This window comes from Pseudorasbora parva, chromosome 18, assembly GCF_024679245.1.
Source record: "Pseudorasbora parva isolate DD20220531a chromosome 18, ASM2467924v1, whole genome shotgun sequence".
NCBI classification, from domain to species: domain Eukaryota; kingdom Metazoa; phylum Chordata; class Actinopteri; order Cypriniformes; family Gobionidae; genus Pseudorasbora; species Pseudorasbora parva.
In genome coordinates, this window is record NC_090189.1 from 15206231 (window position 1) to 15233088 (window position 26858).

The window sequence follows — 26858 nt, forward strand, 5'->3', positions numbered from 1 at the left end:
TTTTATTTAAAATGTGATCAACGTTTGTATAAGTACTAGATGTGTTGGGGAATTTAACATGTGACATATGAATTATATTCTGGTGAAATTAACGAAATTACATGAAAAAAATTTGTTCATTTTGCTGAACGAGATTCAAAGTGTCTGAGTCCGTAAAATTATCCGAACTTCCCATTACTATGAGTCGCTCAACATACACTGTAAAAAAAATGTATGTCTCCAATTGAACATTTTCTAGTGACCGATCACATCTAAAGTTTTCTGTTGGCCAAATTGAATTTCTGTGAATTGATGCAATTTAATTCACAGAAATTCAATTTGGCCAAATAATTTTTTTTTAGATGTGATTAGTCACTAAAAAATTTTCAATTGGAGACCTGAATTTTTTTTTTTTTTTTTTTTTTTTTTTTTTACAGTGTATGTCCTTTACCTCTGTTGCTCTGATTGGTTGTATCCAATCGAGGTCTTTCCTGGTTCGGTTGAAACACGCCCCAATAATCACGTCCCAATGGAGCAGTTTCAGACTCATATTCTGACTAGAATTGAGTATGACCACGTCAGGCTAATGTGCATATGTTTTATCAGGGTTGCCAACTTTTAAGTTTAGGTTGGAGTGAGATTTTTTGAGGGCCGGGGGGGGGGGGGGGGATTCAGTATCAGTTTATATCTAGTATATATACTGTACATAATAATATGTTTGTTTGAGCACTAGTTTAAACATTTCTTGGGTCAAATTATATGTGCCATTCCTTAATATTCACTTGTGAGTGCTTATATAAGTATCATTATTCATTAAAAAGATTAGGAAGTTATTTAAGTTTTGAAATTTCACATTTAAAGAAATCTAGTGTTTGATCATCATATCTAAATATTTATTAGAATGCAAAGACTGCAATATATTTTTGAGCAACTAGATTACATGTATATTTATTAAAGAGCCATAAGGCACCTAATGGCATTACAAATAAACATTAATATTTTTTAGCCACAAAATGACTCTAATTTGCCTCTTTGAATTGGAATTCTCTATTTTAATATTAATTACTACACTAATTGTAATATAAATTTTAGAAGAAATACAAATATTAGAAGAAAAATGTTTTAAGTGGTCATTTATTGACAATAATTGTTGCACAAATAGTATTTAGTACCAAAAGATCTCCTCAAAATATTCAAAAAATATAATTTAATGAGTATGAGTGTGACCTATTAGTAAGGAATACCTGAGGGCTAAATACAAGAATAACATTAATGTTAACAATGTTGAATCTCTATCACTCTCCATAATAAAACGATCCTGTAAATATGGCTGACTTAATAATCAATAAACACTAACACTATGCTGTACTGTTTACCAAAACTTGCAGCAAACATCTGTATGGTGAAACTGTTGTGTATCCGCTTAAGCCATTTAAATTCATTGGCACAGCGCTAGACTTATTGAGCGCTCCATGGGCCACGTGACCAGCGCGCACCGCAGGGAGACGAGAGCATGCAACTCCGCTTTTCAACGCTGGCTTTAACATTATGCCACATTAGCGCCAAAACGCTATTTATTGTTTGAATTTCATTAAAATACATTTAAAAAAATTAAAGCTTATAGCTTTGTTTAATATCAAAAGCAGGTTTGGCAATTTGGCGTGAGATTGAGTTGGGCGGAGTGAGAGCGTGAGACAGAGCCTGAAAGCGTGAGTATCACGCCAGATGCGTGAGAGTTGGCAACCCTGGTTTTATAATCTACATTATACTCAGGCAGACAGCTGCAGGTGTCACTACTGGAGGTGCTACAACATAAAGAGAGTTTTAGTGACACATGCAGGCCAACTGGCATGTGTCAGTGGATAGTGGCATGTGTCACTAAAATGTGTGATGTGTCAATGGATTGTGTCAGGTTCCATTGGCATAAAAAAAATGTATGCTGTCAAACATATGATTTATTACATCACTCTTAATGTGCACAACATTATTAAACATCATTTGATAAAATTATTTGTGAAATATTATTGAGAATCTTGTGCTGGCCAGTCAGTGTTACACTCACTTACTGACACCTATTGGTGTGTGTCCGTGTCACTGTAGCATCACGCAGAAATAAAGGTTTACAGTAACGGACGCAACCGACACAGACTGACGAGCACAAGGAGCTTATAAAGGGAAGAAATCAAGAGGGAATAGGTGGGAGAATTCCAACACTAATCAGATAACAAGGGGGGAGGGATCAGACAATGACAGGAGCACATGCTCAAAATAACAAAACCCACATGTGCACACAAGACAGGACAGGCATGTGACACTACCCCCTCCTTAATGAGCAGCTACCAGATGCACCTCTAGGGACGGGATGGACAGACCAGGGAGGGACAGGAAGAACGGACCAAGGCGGGACGGGAGGTACAGACCAAGGCGGAACGGGAGGGACAGACCAGGGAGGGATGGGAAGGAGAGACCAGGGTGGGACGGGAGGGAGAGACCAGGGTGGGATGGGAGGGAGAGACCAGGGCGGGACGGGAGGGAGAGACCAGGGCGGGACGGGAGGGAGAGACCAGGGCAGGGCGGGACGGGAGGGAGGGAGAGACCAAGGGCGTGACGGGAGGGAGAGACCAGGGCGGGACGGGAGGGACAGGGGAAACAGACAAGAAAGGAACAGTCAACAAGGGAAGAATGAAGAAAACAAATTCATGAGGCCATGGTGACCCACAAAGTTCAAGCGGCCAGGATGGTCCACCGAGTCCAGACGGCCAGGGCGGCGTGGGCAGATCAGGGCGCCTCGACGGCACAGGCAGAGCAGGGTGCCAGGGTGGTGCAGACAGAGCAGGGGGCCTCGACGGCGTAAGCAGAGCAGGGCGCCAGGGTGGTGTGGGCAGAGCAGGGCGCCAGGGTGGCGTGGGCAGAACAGGGCTTCTCCGGTCTAGCAGTGTCCATCGGAACAGAATCCACCGGCACAGAGTCCACCGTAACACAATCCACCGGCACTGGGACCACCGGAACTCGGACCACCGGTGCAGGGACCACTGGCACAGGGATCACCGGAACTGTGACCACCGGCACTGGGACCACCAGAACATGATCCACAGGAACCCAATCAACTGGCACTGGGACCACCGGAACCCGATCCACCGGCACTGGGACCACCGGAACCCGATCCACCAGCACAGGGACATCCGTAACACGATCCACCGGCACTGGGACCACCAGAACACGATCTACCGGTACTGGGACCACCAGCACTGGGACCACCAGAACATGATCCACCGGCACTGAGACCACCGGAACACGATCCACCGGAACACAATCCACAGGCACTGGGACCACCGTAACATGATTCACCGGTACTGGGACCACCGGCACTGGGACTACCAGAACACAATCCACCGGAAAACGATCCACTAGCACTGGGACCACCGGAACACGATCCACCGGAACACGATCCACCAGCACTGGGACCACCGGAACTCGGACCACCTTAACACGATCCACCGGAACTGGGACCACCGGAACAGTCATGGAGGGAGCCTTTCTTCTCCTCCTCCGTCTTGAGACCACTGGAACAGGGACCACCGGAACAGGGACCACCAGAGCTATCCGGACGCTGGTCCTAAGGGGACTGAAGTCCAGCCGGTCCACAAACTCTCATTTATGTACAGATTTATCTTTGAAGAATTGGCAAGCAAACTCTTTTACAATCACCCCCTTTTGACGGATGTACTTAAAGTTTACCTGCCGCATCACCTGTAAATGTCTGTTAAGATCCATAATAATAAAACAAATAAAAACACCTCCTGCTGAGCAGGGACGTGCACAGGATTTTTGAGGGGCAGTTGCTCTGACCTAAAAAAGCCCCCCCCCCCCCCCCCCCCATTATTGTTATTGCCATTATCATTATTATTTCAATGCCCCCTAGTAGTATTTATGTTCTGCTCAGGAAAAATATAATAGGTGGGGCTATTTTTTTGTAGTGGGGTCTGGGGTTTTTTCCCCCAAGAATTTTTTTTATTTCGTAGATGTGATTTCCTGCATTATGGTGCGTTTGAGGCCATTTCCCTTGCCTATACCAATAAAGAACTCAAACCAGTCAATATCAATAGTCTAATAAAAAAAGACAATATTAATTTAACTGCCATCAACAGTTTATGATCGTCCGTTTGTTATACCTTTCCGACAACGTTAAGTCTCACCCGACAACCGCGACAATCTCCTTCTAGTGCCGCTCATGCAGGCTCAGCCAGGGCGGTTAGAAGGATTTTGGGGGCCCCAAGCAAAATGGACATGGCTAACCTTCTACAGATAAACAGTTAATGATTAAAAAAAATTGTAAAATTTTAAGAAACCATTTTTAAAACATCTATAAACATTACATAGATAGACAGACCAAATAAACTGTCTATAAATATTATCTGGATGGTTAGGCTATTATAAAGTTGCAACAGATGCAACTAATATCTTGTTAGCAACTAATACCTTGTTAAATATTTAATAAACAGTACCAGTAAAACATGTGGGTTGTCCTGATACTGTACTTCAAAATGCAACAGTGTAAAAATTTCCACACAGAATAAAGTAACTGTTCAAGATCCATTGGTAACTTATAAAAATAACATCATATTTGTATAAACTGTTTAGTATATCCCGACACTAGGACATTAGGATAAGTTATGGGGGAAAAATTCATGTTCCTCTGCCTCTTTCTGGTTAAATAATATTTATAATAATAGTTAATGCTATATTAACTATTCCAGGTTATTTATGCATATCATAAAAATAGTTAGTAGCCTATAGCATGCTATGTCACTTTCATTAAAACCTATTACAAAGCTATAGCAATTTTAGGTCATTAAATACGATAAACAGTTATTCTGGAACAGATCTGCGTCTTCCTTATCCTGTTAAAAAACATATTACAATGTAACCATAGTCCGTCCGTTTGAAAAAAAAGTTGCACTGTTCGTTACAAGCAGCATTTAGCATCAGGCAGGTAACGTTAGCTAACATAAACATATTTTTGCTAGCCTACCTGCTGCAAAATTACACCATTTTTGTACAAATAGAGTTATTTTATATAGTGTAATTTATCACTTACCACTATCTTGTTTTTTCTATTTTTTCTTTTCTGGATTCCTAAAGCATAATTCCGCTTCATGAGGAGGTTTTGTATTTGCCGGCAGCAGAGATCGCGTGGTTGGGTGGCTGCTGTCAGCGACGACTGAGAGGGCCCCCTTGAGGGGGATTCCGATAACAGTGTCATTGCACTTTACTGCATTGACTATGAAAGGGGCTCTCGAGCAGTTTGTCGTTGCATTTTATTCTTAACCTGTCGTTGTCTTGAGGCCCTAGGCCAGCTCGGGGCCCCAAGCAATTGCTTGACTTTCACTTTCGGACGGGTACCCGAATATGGAAGTGAATGAGGCTTTGCGAAAAAATTTTTTTTTTTTTTTTTTTTTGTATCTAGGCCTACGTGAAATTCTGCATCCATTGTACGATTTTTTTATTATTTTTTTCCACCTCGGAAGGGCAACGTGAGTCGAGAAGGGCATATGGGCAGTTGCCCGGGCAACCTGAGCAACCCCCCTGTGCACGTCCCTGCTGCTGAGTCCTCCTAGTATGGTCGGATCCTTATGTCACGGCACAAACAAAGGAGAAAATGGTGCGAGGACTCAAGTGCAGTAAGAAAGGTGATTTATTTACAACATAAAACTCAAATTAAAACCCAAGAACATCTAAAGCGAGGCTCCGGAGCTTGTGTAGAGAAAAAAGGGGCGTTCCAGATGAAGCCCCGATTCGAGGCTTGTATAATTTCCGTGAAAATTACGTGACGATGACAAACGAGGCCTCGTTTTCTGTTGAATTCGTCATTGCTTCATTCTGAGTATTGCTTCCGGATAAAAGTGGTTCGAAACCTTGCACCTCTTGTGGGGTTTGCAGTAGGCATTTGCATTGGTGTTGAGGGGTTGGTTTTACGTAGTAGCGATATCATTATATATCATAGCTTGTATTATATATTATACATAGTTCAGTAGATTATTAGAATAAATTAGCCTATATCTAGTTGTAATACCTATAATATGTAATTATATATATATATATATATATATATATATATATATATATATATATATATATATATATATATATATATATATATATTGTAATGGGGTGAAGAAGCACACGACACAGGATGGCAGGTGAATTCCCAAAAGGGTGGATTTTATTTGTGACAGGGATAATGAAAGTGAAAGTGCGGCGTGAAGAGTGCGCGGTGCTCGGCGTGTTTCTCTCTCTCTCTCTCTCTCTCTCTCTCTCCCTTTTTAGTGCTCGCGGTGATGTGGGTCCTTGCTCCTTCTTCCGTGGTGGGGGCTGGCCGTCACACGCTGCTTTCTAGGGGGTAAACGGAGACAACAGTTAGCTGAGTCTTCTGGAGACATCTCTCACCTCTCTGGTCGTTTGTCGGCTCTATGTAGCCGCCCGCTGATGATCCGCAGGTGTGACAGCTCAGCCCGTGATGAGCGAGGGCAGGTGTGACTGCCTTGTTTCCAGGGCGACGCTGATGAGCGCTCGGGACACTTGTCACAATATATATATATATAGTATATATATAGTACATAATATGTATAGCCTATATTAGTAGTAGTGTTATTATTATATATATTATTGATATTTGTAACAAACTGCTCTGAGACAGAAGGTTGGGTTGAAGATCCAAATGCAGTATTTATTAAAGGGTAAACCAAAGTCGTAGTCCATAAAACACTCAAAAGGTCATACACAGGCAAGCAGTCCGAAAAGGCAAACAAAACAGAAGGAACAGGCAAAAGGGTAATCCACTGAGAAGGCAAGAAATCAAAGACCAAGATACATGAAACCAGGGAAACGCTCAAAAATGCAGTTGTGAAACTAAACAAGACTTCACCCTGAATGACTGAGTGAACAAGGTATATATAGGCAGAGGTAATGAGGTGATGAGACACAGGTGTAAACAGTGAGTGCTAATGAGTCCTAGGCAAAGGATTATGGGTAATGTAGTTTGTGATGGAGTGACAGTCCGGGGTGGAGTGCCCTCTGGTGGTGATCATGGGCACTCACACTGGTGAATTGTGACATAGCCCCCCTCAAAGGAGTGGCTTCCAGACGCTCCTAAAATTGTCCAGGAGGGAGGTGGAGTGGAGGCGGACCCGGGGGCAGGATGGAGGGCCAGGCCTATGTAGTGGAAGACAGCCTGGAGATTCAGGCAGAGCAGGAGGCCAGGATGGAGCAGGCCGGGCAGATGACCAGGGTGGCGCAGACAGCACAGATGACCAGACTGGTGCAGGCGACCAGGGCGGAGCCCGCAGTCTTGAAGACCCGCATGGTGGAGCAGACGACCACCACAGCAGAGCAGACGGTCTTGAAGACCCCCACGGTGGAGCAGACGACCACCACAGCAGCGCAGGCGGTCCAGCCAGAGTCCTCTCTGGACTCGGCACACGGGCCGAAGCCCTATCAGGACTCGGCACACGGGCCGGAGCGCTCTTCGGACTCTGGTCAGTGACTGGAGGCTCTGGATGGTCTGCTGGGATGACACGAGGCTCTGAAAGGTCTGCTGAGACGACACAAGGCTCTGGAAGGTCTGCTGAGACGACACAAGGCTCTGGAAGGTCTGCTGAGATGACACGAGGCTCTGGAAGGTCTGCTGAGACGACACGAGGCTCTGGAAGGTCTGCTGAATCGACACTAGGCTCTGGAAGGTCTGCTGAGATGGCACAAGGCTCTGGAAGACCTGCTGGGACAACACGAGGCTCTGGAAGGCCTGCTGAGATGGCACGAGGCTCTGGAAGACCTGCTGGTACAACACGAGGCTCTGGAAGGTCTGCTGAGACGACACAAGGCTCTGGAAGGTCTGCCGTTTAGCGGCCATCTTGTCAGAGGACACCAGCTCTGCGATCATCTTGTCCCATGATACCGGTTCGACTGCCATCTTGTCCGAGGACACAGGCTCAGCGGACATCTTGTCCAAAGACACAGGTTCGGTGGCCATTTTGTCAGAGGACACTGGCTCAGTGGTCATCTTGTCAGAGGACATCGGCTCGGCGGCCATCTTGTCCCATGACACCGGTTCGACGGCCTCTTGTCTGAGGACACAGGCTCAGCGGCCATCTTGTCCAAAGACACAGGTTCGGTGGCCATTTTGCCAGAGGACACTGGCTCGGCGGCCATCTTGCCCAAGGACACAGGCTCGGCAGATGCAGTGAAAATGTCACGATCCTCCTCCATGACCCCCACTGTGAAAGCAGAGCCGCTTACCTGAAGGGCATAATCAAGGAACTCACTCAGGGACCCTCGAGGACCATCACGGACGAGTTTGCTTTGTAACTGTTTGTTGAGTCCATGGCAAAAAAGTCAATCAACATAAAGTCCGGGAGGTTGGTGAAGTTTGCAATGTTCAGAAAGTCTATGATGTGGTCCTCGAGTGAGTGAGTTCCCTGGCATAGACGAACGCGACATACTGCTGAATCCATGTTGGTGAAGTCTTCTGTAATGAACTGCTCTGAGACAGAAGGTTGGGTTGAAGATCCAAATGCAGTATTTATTAAAGGGTAAACCACAGTCGTAGTCCATAAAACACGCAAAAGGTCATACACAGTCAAGCAGTCCGAAAAGGCAAACAAAACAGAAGGTATATATAGGCAGGTATAGGTATATATAGGTATATATAAGCTGTGTCTCCTTTCAGAAGGCTGCGTCCTCCGGAGGTCGCATTCGAAGGGTGCATACATCATAAGGCCGTCTCATTTCAAAAAAGTGAGTAGGAATCTCCAAATGCGACCTTCGAATGCGTCCTTCTTTCACAGGAATTCGGAGTGTGCATGAGGTGTATCCTTCACGGCTGGAGATAACCCACAATTCTTTGCATCTCCGTTAACAACCGTCATTTTTTTTTTATATTATATGACAAAACGGCACCACTGCCAGATATACATGCGAGCGTAGGTGTGGTGTTTAAAATAAGTAGTTCAAGCTTTTTTTTGTGTAATTTTTAAGCTCTATTACATCAAACTGATGGTTTTGGTAAACAGGATTGCAACTGTTTAGTGCATTTTAACAGTTTAGAACAGTACATTGCTGTCAAGACAAGAAACATTTCATAGTGATTTTCAAGTTATAAATAATTTTCATTCATATAACTGGAGTGAGAGCGCAACGAGGTTGAACTTATTGGCATAGCAACGTGATACTTCCTGCCTGTGTGTCCTAAGCAGGACATCTCGTTTAATTCTGATTGAGGACACTCCGTAAAAGGCATCCTACACAGGACATGTCCTCCGGAGGATGCAGCCTTCGAAGTTTAACGAAATGAGACACAGCTATAGGCAGAGGTAATGAGGTGATGAGACACAGGTGTAAACAGTGAGTGCTAATGAGTCCTAGGCAAAGGATTATGGGTAATGTAGTTTGTGATGGAGTGACAGTCCGGGGTGATGTGCCCTCTGGTGGTGATCATGGGCACTCACACTGGTGAATTGTGATAATATTATTATAATTATAATTATAATTATTATTATTATTATTATTATTATTATTATTATAAGACTAGACTGTATTAGGGAAAGCTTTTCCAATCCCTGTTGCAGTTTGCTGTTCCACAATTCCCATAAGCACCGCACTATTGCACTCCCAATCAGCATTGCACTCACAATAATTTATTTACAATCATTCTCGGCATTCACTGTCATCACTAACCCAAAGAACTACTGAATAGTTGAACACAAAGGTGTGTGTTTGTGTGAGTTGTGTGTGCATAGGTTAATACAAGCAGAGTAAAATACTTTATTTAATACACAGGCAATAAAAAAGGGTGTGCCAACACTATGACAATTTGGTTGTTCAGGATGAATAGATTTGTGTGCGATACATTGCTTTGCAAAGCAGGTGTCACTAGGGAGTGCACTGTTTCATGAGGCTTCGGGTAAATTAACCTTTTGGTAAACCAATTGGCTGGAAAGCCTCAGTGGTTCAGGAAACCTCATTTGGCCATCACTACCAACTGGGAAAATCACGGGGAAACGGGAGACATAGACATCACAAGGATCCGACACAGACTGACAGACACAAGGAGCTTATTAAGAGAATAAATCAAGAGGGAATAGGTGGGAGAATTCAAACACTAATTAGATAGCAAGGGAGGAGGGATCAGACAATGACAGGAGCACATGCTCAAAATAACAAAACCCACATGTACACAAGACAGGACAGGCATGTGACATAAATTGTCCAAAAATGTAATCAAATCTGGTTCTATATTATTTGTTGACAAGCAGTAAGTGTGACGTAATTGACAAAACACTATAACAGTATTAACAACTATTATTAAAATGACAGTTCATGTCAACAATAGCATGGTTTGTTGGTCCAGCTGATTGCAAAAAACAAAAACAAACAAAAAAAAAACATTAAAAATTAAATAAATGATGTGCTGTACATCAATTCACAGGAACCTGCAGACAATCTTCATGCACACGTCAGTATCACTTTATAAATGAGTCTAAGACCTGGACTGAAGCTCAGAGATACTGCAGACAGAATTACACTGATCTGGCCACCATTGATAACATGGAGGAAATGAGGAGGCTCATTAAAACAGTACGTGGGACTTACTTTGGCAGCGCTTGGATTGGTCTTTATGATGATCTGAACAGCTGGAAATGGTCTCTGGAGAATACAGCATTAGAGGGAGGTTTTAAAAGCTGGTATGTCCAACAACCAGTGAACTCAGGTGGACAGAGTCTGTGTGTGTACATGTCATATCATCAGGGAACATGGAGTGAAGCCTTTTGCTCCTATACACTTCCCTTTGTTTGCTATGATGGTGAGAACTACTGCTGGACTTTCTTTAGCAAGTAATTGGAACAAAATATTCATGATAATCACAAATTGTTTTAAATTGTCATAAATTGTTTTTCCACAGGAAGAGTGAATGCCAGTGCAAGTTATGTCTATGTTTATCAGTTCAAAACCTGGACTGAAGCTCAGAGTTACTGTAGAGAACATCACACAGACCTCGTCAGTATCAGGAAGGAGATTGAAAACTACAGAGTTCAGTCATTAATTCCTTATTATTCAGCTGTTTGGATTGGACTGTACAGAACCAGATCTTGGTCAGATCAGAGCAACTCTTCATTCAGTAACTGGAGGACAGGACAGCCAGATAATGCTGGAAACAGAGAATACTGCACTGCAGCGTCATTCAGTGACTCTGGGAACTGGACAGATGAAAACTGCAATACTGCATTACCTTTCATTTGCTACAGTGGTGAGTAGATATCTAATAATAATAATAATAATAATAATAATAATAATAATAATAATAAGAAGAAGAAGAAGAAGAAGAAGAAGAACCTTTCATTTTAAACAATTGATTTCATGATAAACAATGAGAATACGATACAGAACATCACAAAATAAAGGGTCTTTTTTCAAAAATGTAATAATTTCTAAAAGCGTGACTAATAGTTTTGGTTTTGTGTCTTTTACATTTTTCCTACCTTGACAGCATTAGTATTATCCAGGGAGTATCACTTTGTGAATGAGTCTAAGACCTGGACTGAAGCTCAGAGATACTGCAGACAGAATTACACTGATCTGGCCACCATTGATAACATGGAGGAAATGAACAGTCTGATTAACACAGTTAATGGGAGTTACAATGGCTCAGCCTGGATTGGACTGTATGATGATGTGAACAGCTGGAGATGGTCACTGGAAAACAATGATTTCTATCAGGAAGGAGAGAGAGATTTTAGAAACTTTTATCATGAACCGAACAACAGAGGGGGGAACGAACTGTGTGTTTACATGGATCCTAATGGAAACTGGTTTGATTATTCATGTGACAATATGAACACATTTGTCTGTTATGATGGTAAGACATTCCAATTGAACATTTTTATTATATGGTGTATACATATTTAGTTTCCTTTCAGTGAAACTTTAATCAGTAAATCAAAGTCTCAACAAATGTCACTGTCAGTATTCTGGTATCCCGTCAACGTGTCTAGTTTAGTTGGCTTGGATCAAAACCCAAGTATACAATATTCTAATGTAAACAGTATAAATGTAAATGGATTGTAGATATAAATTTATGCATTTAAAATATGGTTGTCTGAGTAACTAATGAACAGACTTGATTTTAAATTTATATTTTTATCTTAGGTAGAGTAAATGCCTCTCAGAAGTATGTTTTGGTATATGATTTTAAGAACTGGACTGGAGCTCAGAGCTACTGCAGAGAGAAATACACAGACCTGGCCAGTGTGAGAAATGAGACAGAGCGTCAACAGATACGGAGCTATAGTTATTATAATGGTTATAATGTATGGATTGGTCTGCACAGAAACAGACTGTGGTCAGATCAGAGCAGCTTTTCCTTCACATATTGGCTGCCAGAGACTGAAGGTGATGTTGCACAACCAGATAATGGTGTAAATGTCCCAGGACAGTATGGAGCTCAACACTGCACAGCTGTGTCTTTAAAATACTTTGGTCAGTGGACAGATGAGAGATGCTTTGCCAGTTTGCCTTTCTTCTGTTACAGTGGTGAGCTAATAATCCTGCTATAATGAATTAAAAGAATAAACATCTGGTTGTTACACACAAAAACAAGGAAATGTGGATTCTGTAAAATAAAAATTAAACGTCTGTATCAAAAGTGTAACATGCAAAAGTTTTGCTAATGCTAGTCTTATGTTGTTGTTGTTGTTTTTTTTGTTTTTTTTTTGGTGAACATGATGACCATCACATCAACACTTTTTCAGATGAGTATGGTATGTTTGTGTGGATATGAGGTCCATTTGTTTTCTTATCAATAATCTCAAAACATAAATTCACATTTTTAAACTGTATAAGAGTATCAAAACACCTGACTGTTTTTTTGTTTTGTTTTTGTTTTTATCAGTGATGGGAATACGAATAGAAGTTACAAGTCTAGAACATTTGTCAGAGTCTCAGATTGAAGATCTGGTGATTATACAGGTGAGGAACTCAACAGTCACAGTCACTTATTTACTTTTTACATTAAACTTACATGTAAACTTCCTAAAAAGGCAACAATGCATTAAATAATTTAAAGCATATGAAAGATTTGTCATAAAGCTCTTATATTTCAGTTGCAAGAGGAGCTGATCAAGCTCGGAGTTCCCAGCAACGTCACCATGCATTTGAGAGACTATCGTAAGATCAATCCCTGACCGGAGAAGGAAAGAGTTTCTAATAAATACAGTTGTGGGCTCAATACTTAATCAAGCATGAAATTATACTATAATCTATAAAGACTTTTACAAATGAATGATCCATATTTAGTTTTTTCCAAAATGTTTTGTGATTGCCGTGTGTTATTTAATGGACCTATTAAATCCGTGAAGGGCTTTATATTACTAACAACTAATGTAGTGTGGTTTTCAGTGTCAGAATGATGAAAACGATTATACAGTACAGTACAAATCTGCTAATTACACTATGAATGTAATATTTTGATCAGAATATGATTGTAATATTTGAAGTTTTGCAAAACAATGGTACTAAATGTTATGTCAGTAAAGTTGGCTAAAGTTTGAAACTTTGAAAGGGAAGCTGTGTTTGTTTGATCTATTAAAAGTAGAACCAAATGTCATAGTTATTGCTCTGTAATGTTTTATTTTGGCCAATAGAGGTCCCCATAGGACTCACATGAGTAAACATGTGCCTTTTGTAATCAGTGCTATTTTCACCTGTGTCTCGTTCTTTACTGTGTTTTTAAGTTGGTCTGTTTCTCTGCATCCTCGCTTGGTTATTGTGGTTCTGAAGTCTGTAACTGTTGTAAGTTTTATCTTTTTCCAAGAAATCCTCTGTGATGTTTTTTGATTGTTTCCTCAGTTACTTTTTTTTTGTTGTTGCTGATATTGGAACCTTTTTCCTGAGTTACTGATTTTGAGATTTTTGACTCTCCTTTTTGAGTTGTGTCCTTTTTGGACAGGCCATTTTCCTGTTTTTTGTGCTTGCCTGGAAGAAAGGGCTTTCTGGGCCCTTTTCCTTTTTTGTTGTTAATAAACTCTTTTTGATTCATCTAAGCGAGTGTCTGACTATTGGGTTCAAACCTCTCCTGTGGCTCAGTGGTGGAATCTAAGACTTTCATGCCAGAGATCCGAGTTCAATACCTGGTTCTGACAGAAGAACCAAGCCACATAATGAACCCAGAGATGCCTTACTCTCAAGAACTCTCTTTGCCACAGTTGCTCAGCATGAGTCCACAGTTCAATGTCATGAGACAGCCCTAGCTCAGCAGGAGTTGGCTAAACACTCACAGGTGCTGACAGATCTCATGATGTCTATTCATCAGGTCTTTGACTGGCTGCCCTCCACTCCAGCTAATACTTCTACTGCTGCCGCTGTACCCCTTCCGGAGTCTCAAACGCTCTCTCCTTTGGCTGAACCTTGCCTACCTCCACCACAGCGTTTCTTGGGTGATCCCTGTGCATGTTATAGGTTCCTAACTTAATGCTCTCTCACATTTGAACTACAACTTCCTTCCCCTCAGATTGGGCCAAGATTGCTTATGTTATCACCCTCCTTTCTGGTAAGGCTCTCTCCTGGGCACGGCGGTCCGGAAGGCACAGGCACCCTGCCGTTCAAGTTATTCTGCATTCAAAGAGGAGTTCAAAAGAGTCTTTGACCACCTCCTCAGTGGTCGGCAAGCCTCTAAGTTATTTCTCACCCTACCGACAAGGTAATGGCAGTGCTGCTGAATATGCCATCCAGTTTCAGACAGTTGTGGCGGGGAGTGGTTGGAATGACGAGGCCCTCATAGTGTGTTTTCTGAATGGTCTATCTGAGGTGATCGAGGATGACCTGGCTACCAGAGAACCTGTCCGTGATCTTGAGACTCTTATTGATCAAGCAATCCGGCTAGATAATCGCCTGAGGGAACGAAACCTGCATCGCCAGTCTGTTTCCACACTGTCTGCCAGCCCAGCTCCTTTTCAAATGCTATCAGTGCCCCAAGACTCTCCAGAACCCATCCAGTTGGGTAGGGCTAATGCTTCTACTGCTGCCGCTGAGAGAGCCCTGCTGTCTATATTGTGGACTGCAGAGTCATTTTCGCTCCACTTGTCCCCGAGACTCTCTTTTGTAATGACACATTTTTCCATTGACTTTTATTTCAACTGCAAACACATGAGTAGAGTATCTGCATTAAAGACCAACAAATGGCAGATCAACGTGTGGTAACATTTCTCTCCGATACGGTAGGAGATTAACTGAATATGGAGGATTTGAACCGTGACGAATCTTACAATGATTGGCAGGGCAGTTAAACGGTGACGGTATGCTCGTAAGCGACAGAGTCCGTTAAAGATGGTGAAGTAGTATGTCCCAAAGCTTGCATACTTTTCTGCTACACACTCAAAAGTATATACTTTTTTTTCACAAAAAGAGTACATACTTTTAGGACGTAGTATAAGTAGGCGAATTAGGACGCAGCATAAGTAATCCATAATGGAGAGATTAAAATTCCATTCAAATCACACTTACAGTGAAATCTCTTCACGTGATGTGTTTTTCAACGTGAAACACAAAGTTCCAGTGAAATATCTTCACAATCCTCTATGATGTCTTTACATCTATTATTATGTTTGTATTTAGATGTATTTGAATGGCAGTTTCTCTCTGTTGTCAGACTGTCACACAGATCCCAAAACTGCCAGTTGCAGTTGTTCCCGCCATCTTCCAGCGAACGATGGAAAACCTGTTACAAGGCCTTCCAAGAGTAGCTGTGTACTTAGACAACATTATTCTGATGGGGAGAAATGAAGTTGAACATCTGAGCACACTGGAGGAGGTACTCAGGAATCTGAAAGACGCTGGCCTGCGTCTTCACAGAAGCAAATGTGCATTTCTGCAAAGTGAGGTGGAATACCTAGGGCATGTAGTTAATGCTGAAGGCTTACATCCTGCACAGAGCAAGGTGAGCCATAGGGGAAGCTCCATCGCCAACCACAGTGACGGAGCTAAAGGCCTATTTAGATCTCTTGAATTACTATAATAGTTTCTCCCTAGTCTAGCTACACTCTTAGCCCTGCTACACACACTGCTTAGAAAGCTGTTTCCGTAGGCCTGGAACAAGGAGCAGGAAGAAGGATCAACATGACACTCACAGTAAGTGGAGTTTTTCTCCTGGGTATGATGTGTACACTCAAAACTAAAATCATGGACCCTGTTGGATACCAGCGGTCGTTGAAGTGTACACCAGATCTGTATCCAATACAGTTCAGACAGGAGAGGGACGAGTCGTTAGGCGTCATGTCTATCAAATCAGAAAACGGTATACCATAGTGGGCAGTGAAATGCTCGTGCCCGAGTCTACGGAGGAGCCTATCAGTGTTCCTGTCTCATACAGTATTATGTCATCGTCACCACTTCGGTCAGAGAGAAAATGACTGTTTCTGAGACAGCCCAATCACACCCCTCAGTTGTTTAAAAGGAAAAAGCGAGAGTAGATGCACTACCTCTGTTGCGCTGTTCCGAGCGCACAAAACAGACTCCTGCTTATCTAAAAAGACTTTGTGAAATAGTAGTGAGATCCCTCAAGTCAGAGCAAGAGTAAGGAAACATGGGAGAGTTACAGGTGGTGTGTGTCTGTTATCTGTTCAACAAGGTGATCAGACTCTCTAGAAAAGTTTACTGTTGATTTGTTTTTTTCCCCTCTATGTTAACAGTATTAAGTACAATGTCACATTTACAATACATTTGTGAGTACTTGGGGGTGAGAGGAGTGTAAGCATAATCTTACGCCAAAATATAAGCCTGTTTCTACGCAAGATTGATAAATGAGGGCCAATGAGATGGTTTAGGAACTCAGAATAGTCTTTATTCAGACTTCGTGACACTCATGTACACATAGGGAAAATGTAGGAGGAAAACCACTTAACGCATATGAGAACCATTGAAGAACTGAACATAACAGGGAGTAAAAATATAAGGGCCCTCATTTATCAATCTTGTGTAGAAACGGGCGTATATGTTGGCGTAAGATTATGCTTACACTCCTCTCACCGCCTGATTTATGAAGCTGTGCGCACCTCTGCAATCCAGGTGTACGCAATACTTGATAAATGCCGAGGCTGAAAACGATCGCCGTTAGAATAACACGCCCCTGTATATTTAAGTCTCTGCCTCCCCCACGCCTTCATTTTACGCCATGGACACACGGAACACGGCAAAGAAGCGAAACTTCTCCGACGTGGAGATCGAGACCATCACCAGGTGGAAAAAAACAAACTTGTTTTATTTGGGAGTTTAAATAGTGGGATTAAAGGCACCCACAAAAACAAAATATGGACCCAAATTACGAGTACTGTTAATAGTGTGGGGGTTGAGAAGCGCACTCCAGCAGTTTAAATAGCTGTTTGGATGAGAAATTACTTCCGGGTACTGAATTAATCACAATTATTCATTATTTTACAGCACATGTTTTGAAACAATTAGCATTACATTTCGTATTACTCCCCATGTAATGGGGTGTACAATTAGTGATGATGATGATGATGTGATGTGGAGTACCATTCACATTAATAATTGCATGACAATTTGTAAGATTATTCTTATTATTTTATGATGTTTATTATTAATGACGCTTATTGTTATTTAGAAGAAGAATGTTGCTATTATTATTATTATTATTATTATTATTATTATTATTATTATTATTGTTATTATTATTATTTAAAAGAAGAAGACTTTTATTTTTATTATTTTGTCAGTCTGAATTATTTTCAGTCCCAGTCCATGTGCAGTTGTACACTCACAAAAAAACTTCCATAATGCATAGATATGTCAGATTTGTCAGATAAATCTGTGACAATTGAAACTGTCACATGCTGTTAGTAGCTCAACTTGTTTTAAAATGGCAACATTCCTTTAACATCATGATTTTTTTAAATTATGTTATCTACATAACTGTGAACATGTTTACCTGGACATACCTTAATAAAGAAAATAATACAATTATAAAAATAAATGTGTGACTGGTAAGTTTGATGATGCACTTTTCTCAGAGCACCAGCTAAGATTTTTCACCTTACATTTATTTTGTTGGTAAACGTCAGACAGCTCTGACAATTAACCATCACAAACTATACTGTCCTGTACATGAGTGTATAGGCTACACATAATGATTCATAAAAAGGCTATAGCAACTTAGAAGTCATCCATTATTGAATGGAGAGAAAAAACTTCCATTCAAATCACAATATTATGATTGTTTTAGATTAAAATGATGCATGTTAGTATTTTGTATTTTAGATTCAGATTGAGGAGGAATGTTATGCAGGGTTTTGATTATGAACAGAGATCATTGAAGGTTTTCTATATGGTTCTATAATGTGCTCATCTCAGTTTTCATAAAATAGCCAGTAAAATATGAAGACTGGTAAAACTCTGGTAACCTGTTTATCTGGTTCTGCATTATGTAATTGCAGATGGTTGCTTCATCATTTAAAAAACATTCAACCACAATGATAATTCATTGTGTATCACTATTCACTGCAATCACTATTAAGAATTTACAGACCAGTCAGAAAATGTGTAAAGAAAAGAAAGTTATGGGTAAGACAACAATGTTTTGTTTAACAGAAAGTTCAATATGACGACTTCAGATGCAAAAGCCTCTAAGTCGTATGATGTTTTTCTTTAAAATAAGCATTTTTCTCCTTTAGGTTTCTAGTAACTACCAGTACTTCTAAATGGGCTGAGCCAGGGATTTAACAGGTTTGAAGTGAAAGTATTTTATGAACGTATACTACGTGCAGAGAGCATTCACTCAGTATCTAATTTTTGACCCATGCAGGTGGCTTTTAGGCTTTTGCCTTGAGCTTCATATGTAAAACAAATGCAAAAAAATTAAAGGGGTACTTCAGCGCTGGGAAGATGAATCTGTATTTAAACTGGGTCATCAATGCAGTAGAAATGTGAAATTATTTTTGAATTTGGTGTCTTCTAGACTGAGAAAAGACAGAAAATGTATTTTTGTCCCATGGGGATGAAAGACTACAATTCCCAGAATGCTTCGCTGCCCTGTGAGGCCATTCCCAACGCCACCAACTTCATTACTGTGACTGATTTAGAGGAGACACTACAATTAAAAACTGAACGTGTCTGTTCAATATAATGAGTGAGTCACCGCGCGAGTATCACAGCACTGAGCACTAACTGCACGAGTGATGAGAGCTGAGGTAATCGCGACTACACTCGCGACATAAATTCACAACGCGAGTTCAGTCTGGCACGCGTTTCAGTTCATCCCTTTGCAAGCTTAACTTTCATAGAAATGAATTTGAGAAGTTAAAAGACTTACATTGCTCACCATAGCTCCGTTTAAATGATCCTGTAGCTGCAAGCTGAGCTCTCCCTGCAAGCTGAGTGTTATCTCCCATCCCCCATGCGCGGATTCAAAACATGCGGAAATGGCTCCCTCTGCTGGCTGTAGTCTTTAGCCTTTGGGCAAACATTCCTCCTATGATGCAAAAATCGTCAATTTGCATCATAGGAGGAATTTTTCCAGAAATAAAATGCATAAATCTCTCCTCTCAGGGAGATATGAGGGGGGAAAGCACAATTAATATTAATGGGCCAGATATTGCAAATAATAATAATGATTTCATGACATAAACTATTAAATTGCTGGTCTGCTAGAGCTTGCATCTTAGATAAACTTTGCCACTGAGTTCAAGTAAACAGTACACTTTCTGAAACAATCTGTTATTGTTACATATATGTATAATATAGTACATTATTGGAAGAGTCATATTTATTTAGAAAACAATGACAACAGACTGCTATTTAAATTATTTGTCAACTGTTAGTGTTCAACTTGTTTAGTGGTATTATAACAAAGGGGAAGTATTTGGGAACAACAGAAACTTAGCCCCAAAGTGAAATCAAGCATTCTGAAGCACATGGTGCGCAGAAGTCACCAAATTTCTGCAGAGTCAATAACTACAGACCTCCAAACTTTGGGTGGCCTTCATATTAGCTGAAGAAAAGTGCCTAGAGAACTTCATGGAATGGGTTTACACGGCTAAGCAGCTGCATCGAAGCCATACATCACCGAGTGCAATGGAAAGCATCAAATGCGGTGGACTCTAGAACATTGGAGACATGTTCTCTGAAGTGACCAATCCCACTTCTCTTTCTTACAATCTGATGGATGAGTCAGAGTTGGGCGTTTGCCAGGAGAACGGTACGTGTCTGACTGCATTGTGCAGTCAAGTGTAAAGTGGAGGGGGGATCATGGTGTGGGGTATTTTTCAGGGGTTGGGCTTGGCACCTTATTTCCAGTGAAGGGAACTCTTAATGCTTCAGCATACCAATACATTTTGGACAATTCATGCCCCCAACATTGTGGAAACAGTTTACGAATGGCCCCTTACTGTTCCAATATGATTGCACACAAGCGAGTTTGGTGGAGAAACTTGACTGGCTTGCACAGTCAACAGTCAAGAGCAGAGTCCTGACCTCAACTGGATAGAACACCTTTGGGGTGAATTAGAGCTGAGACAGCGAGCCAGTATTGTTCAATATCATTGCCTGAACTTACAAATGCACTTCTAGAAGAATGGTCAAAAATTCCCATAAACACACTCCTAAACAAAGTTACATTCCCTTGTGGAAAGCTTTCCTGGAAGAATTGAAGCTGTTTTAGCTGCAAAGGGTGGGCTAACTCCATATTAAACTTTACAGATTAAGAATGGGATGTCATTAAAGTTCAGGTGCATGTAAAGGCAGACGTCCCAAAACTTTTGGGAATATAGTGTATTTGGTTCTAAATAAGACTTACGTGTAGAGTACCTTTTAAAAGTCATCCTTTTTAGAGTGTATTTGATCAAGTTCATTTTTTGAATAAAGCTATGTGAAAAACTGCTGAATTGAAAAAGTTATTAATGTATTCTTTAGTTTACAGCATGTCTCTCGCTTTATCCTTTTAATAAGGTAGTCTAACAGGTTTGTTCATCTTAAGATCTATATCTATATTTTGTACATTTATGTTAAACAAAACCATACTGGTAGGCCATTTAGCAGGTTTTGTGATGTAACAGAGACAAGTCACACCCACATTTTCATTTTTCAGTATATAAAGAGAGTTGAAATAAAGCCAAACAGAAACTGGCAAGCAAGACACGGGATTTAAGAAGTCTTGAGATCCTAATGGTAAACTAAATATTTGACAAAACTGATCCTTTATTACTTTTTCCGTTTAAAGGTATACATCATTTTTTTTTAATTAAACAGGCATAATTGTTTTCTCCACAGCCATGTTTTCACTGGTACTATTCTCAGGTATGGAGCTTTTTTGTCCTCATCCTCATTTTTTCTTCAATAGTAGCAAGAATCAGACCTTTTCACATCCTCGTGTCATTAAATGTGTTTATTTGATTACCTTCTGTCACAGAATGGTATCTATGAGGTCTTCCAGTCTGGTTTTAGATCTGCTCACAGCACTGAGTCCGCCCTTCTGAGAGTATTAAATTATATTTATCTCTCCACTGACTCTGGAGATACCGTGGTTCTTGTTCTTTTAGATCTCTCAGCAGCATTTGATACCATTGACCATCATACTCTTTTATCAAGACTAGAGTCTTGTGTGGGTCTAAAAGCTTCAGTTCTGACATGGTTTCAGTCATACCTGTCTGAAAGGAAGTTTTTAGTTAAGATGGGTAATTTCTCCAGTACTGTGGCACCTCTGACCTATGGTCCTTCTCAGGGCTCTATTTTAGCTCCCTCTCTTTTCTCTCTCTATACATGCTGCCTCTGGGTGATATTTTAAGGAAACATGGTGTATCATTTAATTTCTATGCGGACGATGCCCACATTTATATTCCAATTCAAAGAAACAATTCTACAGCTTTAAATTCTCTTCTTCTGTGCTTAGAGGAGGTAAAATCATGGCTATAGCCAAAAACTTCCTCTTTCTAAATGAAGACAACACGGAGGTCATTGTATTTGGCCCAAATGAAAACTCTGTGTATAAGCCCTGATTTAATGAGTCTATCGCCTTTTAAATCCCCAAGAGTATGGAACCTAGGTGTTCTAGTTGATCAGCATTTAAAATTTGACAGACAAATTTAGTCCGTAATCCGTTTAAGTTTCTACCAGCTTCGTCTACTCTCAAAAATCAAAGGCTTTCTTACACCGAAAACTCTGGAAATGGCTGTTCACGCTTTTATCACATCTAGGCTTGACTACTGCAATTCTTTATATTGCGGCATAGCAAGCTCTCAAATTGCTTGTTTACAGTTAATCCAAAATGCTGCGGCTAGACTTATTCATAAGTGTAACAAATATCACCATATTTCGCCGGTTCTTAAATCTTTACACTGGCTGCTGGTTCGACAGAGAATTGATTTAAAAATTTTAATGTTTGTTTTTAAATCCCTGCATAATTTAGCTCCTAGCTATCTCTCTGTTCTTGTTAACCCATACATTCCGTCCAGAAACTTAAGGTCGATCGACCAGGCTCTGCTTGTAGTCCCTCGTGTTCGACTAAAGCGCAGAGGGGAGCGCGCTTTTGCAGTGGCAGGGCTGCGATTCTGGAACAACCTGCCCTTAGAGATCAGGGTTGCCATATTGGGCGGTTTCGCAATCTATTTTGCGGGCAAAAATGGGTTTGGGCGGGTGGATAAACATTGCGCTGGTTTTGGATCAGTGTGGCGGGTTTTTTGTAGCCGAAACACCGGCACTTCAGATCCTTCTTCCTGCGACCCTCTGTTGTTCAACAGGCAGCAAGCTCTGGCCTGGCTGTTGTGTTTTGTGTAGATCGCCCGCTATGCACGAACATTTTGCTTCTGCAAAGAGCGCACTGACACATGTTCTATAAATATGGTCAGCGCGATTTTCATGTAATGTTATTCATGAATATGCATGTTTCATGGAATCAATAGAATGACTACGGACAGAGGCATAGAAAGTCTGTGTAATTTTTTGTTTATTCATTATTCTATTACGGAATTAAATATGTAATTTAAAAAAGGGTGCAGCTTGATTTTTTTGTTTAAAAGAAAAAAAGCAGAAATGGCTGTATTTTGTTTTCCAAATATATTGTCATCAAATAATAGTATTAGAAAATTGGACGACATTTCCGATCGTTTTTTAATTTGTAGGCCTAATCATTATTTGTAAGTTTATTGTGTTTCATTTTACTGATCCTTTCTTTATCTGGAAATAATTGTACAAAAGAACATTTGCAAATGTATCTTTTTTATATGAATCTGTTCGTTTTTAGTTTATAAAAATGCGAAACATCGCTAATTTAAAAAAAAAAATTATAAAAAAAAGTTCTTTTATTTTGTGCGCATGGAATTAGTGTATAGGCTAGCCTGTTTTGATATAAATGTTGTTATTCAAAATAGTATTTAAAAATACAACAACCATTCCATTTAATAATTTTTTCCATGGTTAAAAACAAAAAAGGAATGGACACAAAAGTACAAAGAACGTTGCATGAATTTCATTAATGTGGTTTCTGAATTCAGATAGGCTAGTCGATACATGGGTAATTTTAAAGCTTATAAATGATTTCAATGTAGGCTATTTAAACGAGAAACAAGCCCCCCCCCCCCCCCCCCCAAAAAAGGGCGGTTTTTGGGCGGTTTTACGCGAAGTTTTGGGATGGAAAACCCTGCTGGCATCTGGCAACCCTGTTAGAGATTAGAATGGCTAATACCCTGACAGTTTTTAAGTCTATGTTAGAAACGTTCCTGTTTTCTCTAGCTTTTTGACTACTTTTGATTGTTTTGCACTGTCTGTTGTGTTATGTTAGCGCTTAACTTGACACTTTTAATTTATCACTTCCCTCTTATCATCTGATATTGAGTTCTCTTTGCCTTTTGCTGTATTATGTTACTGCCTAAATTTGTTCTGCATTTATCTCTATTGTCCTTTCTTAGTCTGCTATTGTTCTGCAAATGCTGCTTTTCTAATTATTATTATTATTTGTCTGCTAATGCTATTTGATTCTATTACTGCTTTCTGTCTTGATATTTAATTTGTATTGCTTTTTCTTCTATGTTCTGTGTTTTGTTTAGTTTTTCTTTGGACTTTTATCTGGACTTTTATCTGGACTTTTATCTTTTATCTATCTTCACATGTAATTGCTTAATCAGTGTTTCAACAGTGGAAAGACGTCGAAAAATCAGCTTGTGAACAATGTCACGTAATGTCACATGTACCTCAGAAAAAAAAATCAGTGTCCATAAAGAGACCAGATTCAGAGACCACTCGTTAGTCAACAAGTGAAATGAACTCTAGAGAGGAGCATTTTGATACATTTATGCACAACATTACATGGCTATTCATTATAATTTTTAATGCATTTCGATATTAATGCATGTTTGAATAAATCCGCCAAGTTTTTATAATTGCCACCATTTAATGTTTATTTGTGTCATTTCTATCTCCCCACCCAAAATAAATTGTAGATAGAAATATGATTATGTAAATATAAAGTTAGAAATATAATATAATAATATAGCTGCAAGCAGCCATTATCGGGGCCAAGTGCAAAGAAGAAGACAAGACATGCCAGCATGGCTGGAAGTCTCAAACCAACTGCAACAATGAGCCATTGAAGACCTATTAAGTTGATTTTAGGCAAAATATCAGTACATTTTTAAACACAGTCAAAAGTAATGATTTAATGGTGTATTTCTTTCAACCAATAGGTGACACTGTTATTAAACTGATGTGGTGTAGTCAGAATGAGGTGACAATGCCACATGCAAAGTTTGGTGTCAATATGTCAAAGCATTGCAGAGATACATCCTCAAGAGTCATTTTTGCATCATGGCTCAACTCTGTTGCAGTGGTATATGAAAACTGTTTTGTCTATCAACACGAAATCCATAATTATTTGTCGGCATGGTCTGAGGACAATACGGTTCAATTTTTGTGAAAATCAGACAAACGGTCTAGGATGAGTTTGAAAAAGTAGGTTTTTAACAAATAACAAGATGGAGGACAGATAAGTTTGCAAAATATGGCAAAATTGGTATCCATGTTCTCGGCATGATCCAATAAATGTATTATGACGAGTTTCATTACAATAGGCTTATTTAATCGAAAGTTATTAGCATTTTTGTACATTTTATTACAACTTTTGACCACAAAGCTGCCCCGAAACTTTTTAAGTACCTTCAGGACATAGAGCTGAAGACACATACCAAGTTTTGTAACGATACGCTAATGCATTCGTAAATTATAGCATTAGCATTTTAAACCATAATAGTGCAGCGTCGAAACTCGAGCTGCGTCGAAACACTAGGGGAACGCCTCTGCGTGATGCGTCATGATGCACTCGTGAAATCAGTCCAATAACGGGGAGATACGTCATAGGCGGGTGACGTCATCGACCAGGAAGCTATAAAGCACACCCGGACCAAACAGTCATTAGCTTCTGTCCCTTCACAAAGCGCTCTGTGTGAATATTGTATGTCCATTTATTGTGTGTGTGTTGAAAGAAAGAAAAAGAAAAGAAATATGGCAAGCAGTCAGTTTAGGCGTTGTGTCACTCCCTGCCCACGTTACATCACGGGTGGGGATACACACGACCTATGTGTGATGTGTTTGGGGCTCGAGCATGCCCAGTCAGCTCTCGAGGGGGTTGGCTGCGAGCATTACGAGAGACTCCCATTGCGCACGTTAAGATCACGCCGGGCACTCTTCGAGGAGAGTGCTTTGGCTCGCGGTCCTCAGGGCTCGGGTCCCGCTGTTGCCGAGGCGCAGCGAAGGCTCGCGTCCTGGGGATCGCAGATGGATCTAGTGGCGGGGTTAGAGACAGGTGATCCCCTATCTCTGCCCTTACCCGCTGAATCTCATGCCTCAGCTTGTGAGTTGGAAGCACGCTCTGCGGTTTCTACCGCTCGCGCTGAGGCACATGATCAGCAGCATTCCAGTTCCAAGGAACTGGATGTTGTTAGTGTGGATGAAACTGATGTTTTATTGCCACCTATGCACACACACGCTCAGGAGGAGCTAATGGAGGTTGTGACTCGCGCCGTAGCCAGATTGAGTTTAGACTGGCCGGCCGAGCAACAAGATACACAGCAGAGACAAAGAAACACTTTCAGAGAGTGTTAGGGCTGATGGCAGCAGCGTCCAACGTGATACCTTTTGGCCTGCTGTACATGAAACCCTTACAGTGGTGGCTCAGGACCAAGGGGTTCTCCCCGAGGGGAAATCCCTTTCGCTTGATCAAGGTCATGCGGCATTGCCTACGTGCCTTGGTGAAGTGTAAGGATCCTTGGTTCCTGTCCCAAGGTCCAGTTCTGGGGGCTCCTTGTCGTCGCGTGACGCTAACGATGGATGCCTCCCTAACAGGCTGGGGGGCGGTCATGAGTGGCCGCTCGGCCCAGGGTCTGTGGAGCGGCCGTCAGCTCTCCTGGCACATAAACCAGCTGGAGCTGATGGCCGTGTTCCTGTCACTCAAACACTTTCTCCCGGACCTGTGGGGCCACCATGTGCTAGTTCGGTCGGACAACACATCGGTGGTCTCGTACATAAATCGCCAGGGGGGGCTAAGATCGCGCCGGTTATGGAATCTGGCGCATCGAGTGTTGACAAGGGCTCAGGGCAAAAAGCTGTCGCTCAGAGCAAGTTTACATCCCGGGGGTCCTGAATGTAGTGGCAGACTCCCTGTCGAGGCAGGGAATGGAGACTCCACCCCGAGGTGGTGGAGGAGCTGTGGATTCGCTTCGGGCGAGCTCAGGTGGATCTGTTTGCGTCTCAAGAGACAACGCACTGTCCGTTATTCTTCACCCTCACACATCCAGCCCCACTGGGGCTGGACGCAATGGTACAGACGTGGCCGA

General features: G+C 41.2%; 1 protein-coding gene and 1 long non-coding RNA gene across 2 annotated transcripts in view; both read left to right on the plus strand.

Moving 5' to 3' along the window:
• The window catches only part of LOC137047120 (macrophage mannose receptor 1-like), a 62153-nt gene that overhangs the window by 21688 nt on the left and 13607 nt on the right, over positions 1-26858 (plus strand). The gene's annotated exons all lie outside the window — the stretch shown is intronic.
• LOC137047042 (uncharacterized) lies at positions 12747-13723 on the plus strand. Its single transcript, XR_010899146.1, has 3 exons — positions 12747-12791; positions 12923-12999; positions 13134-13723. It is a non-coding gene; the product is annotated as an uncharacterized lncRNA (long non-coding RNA).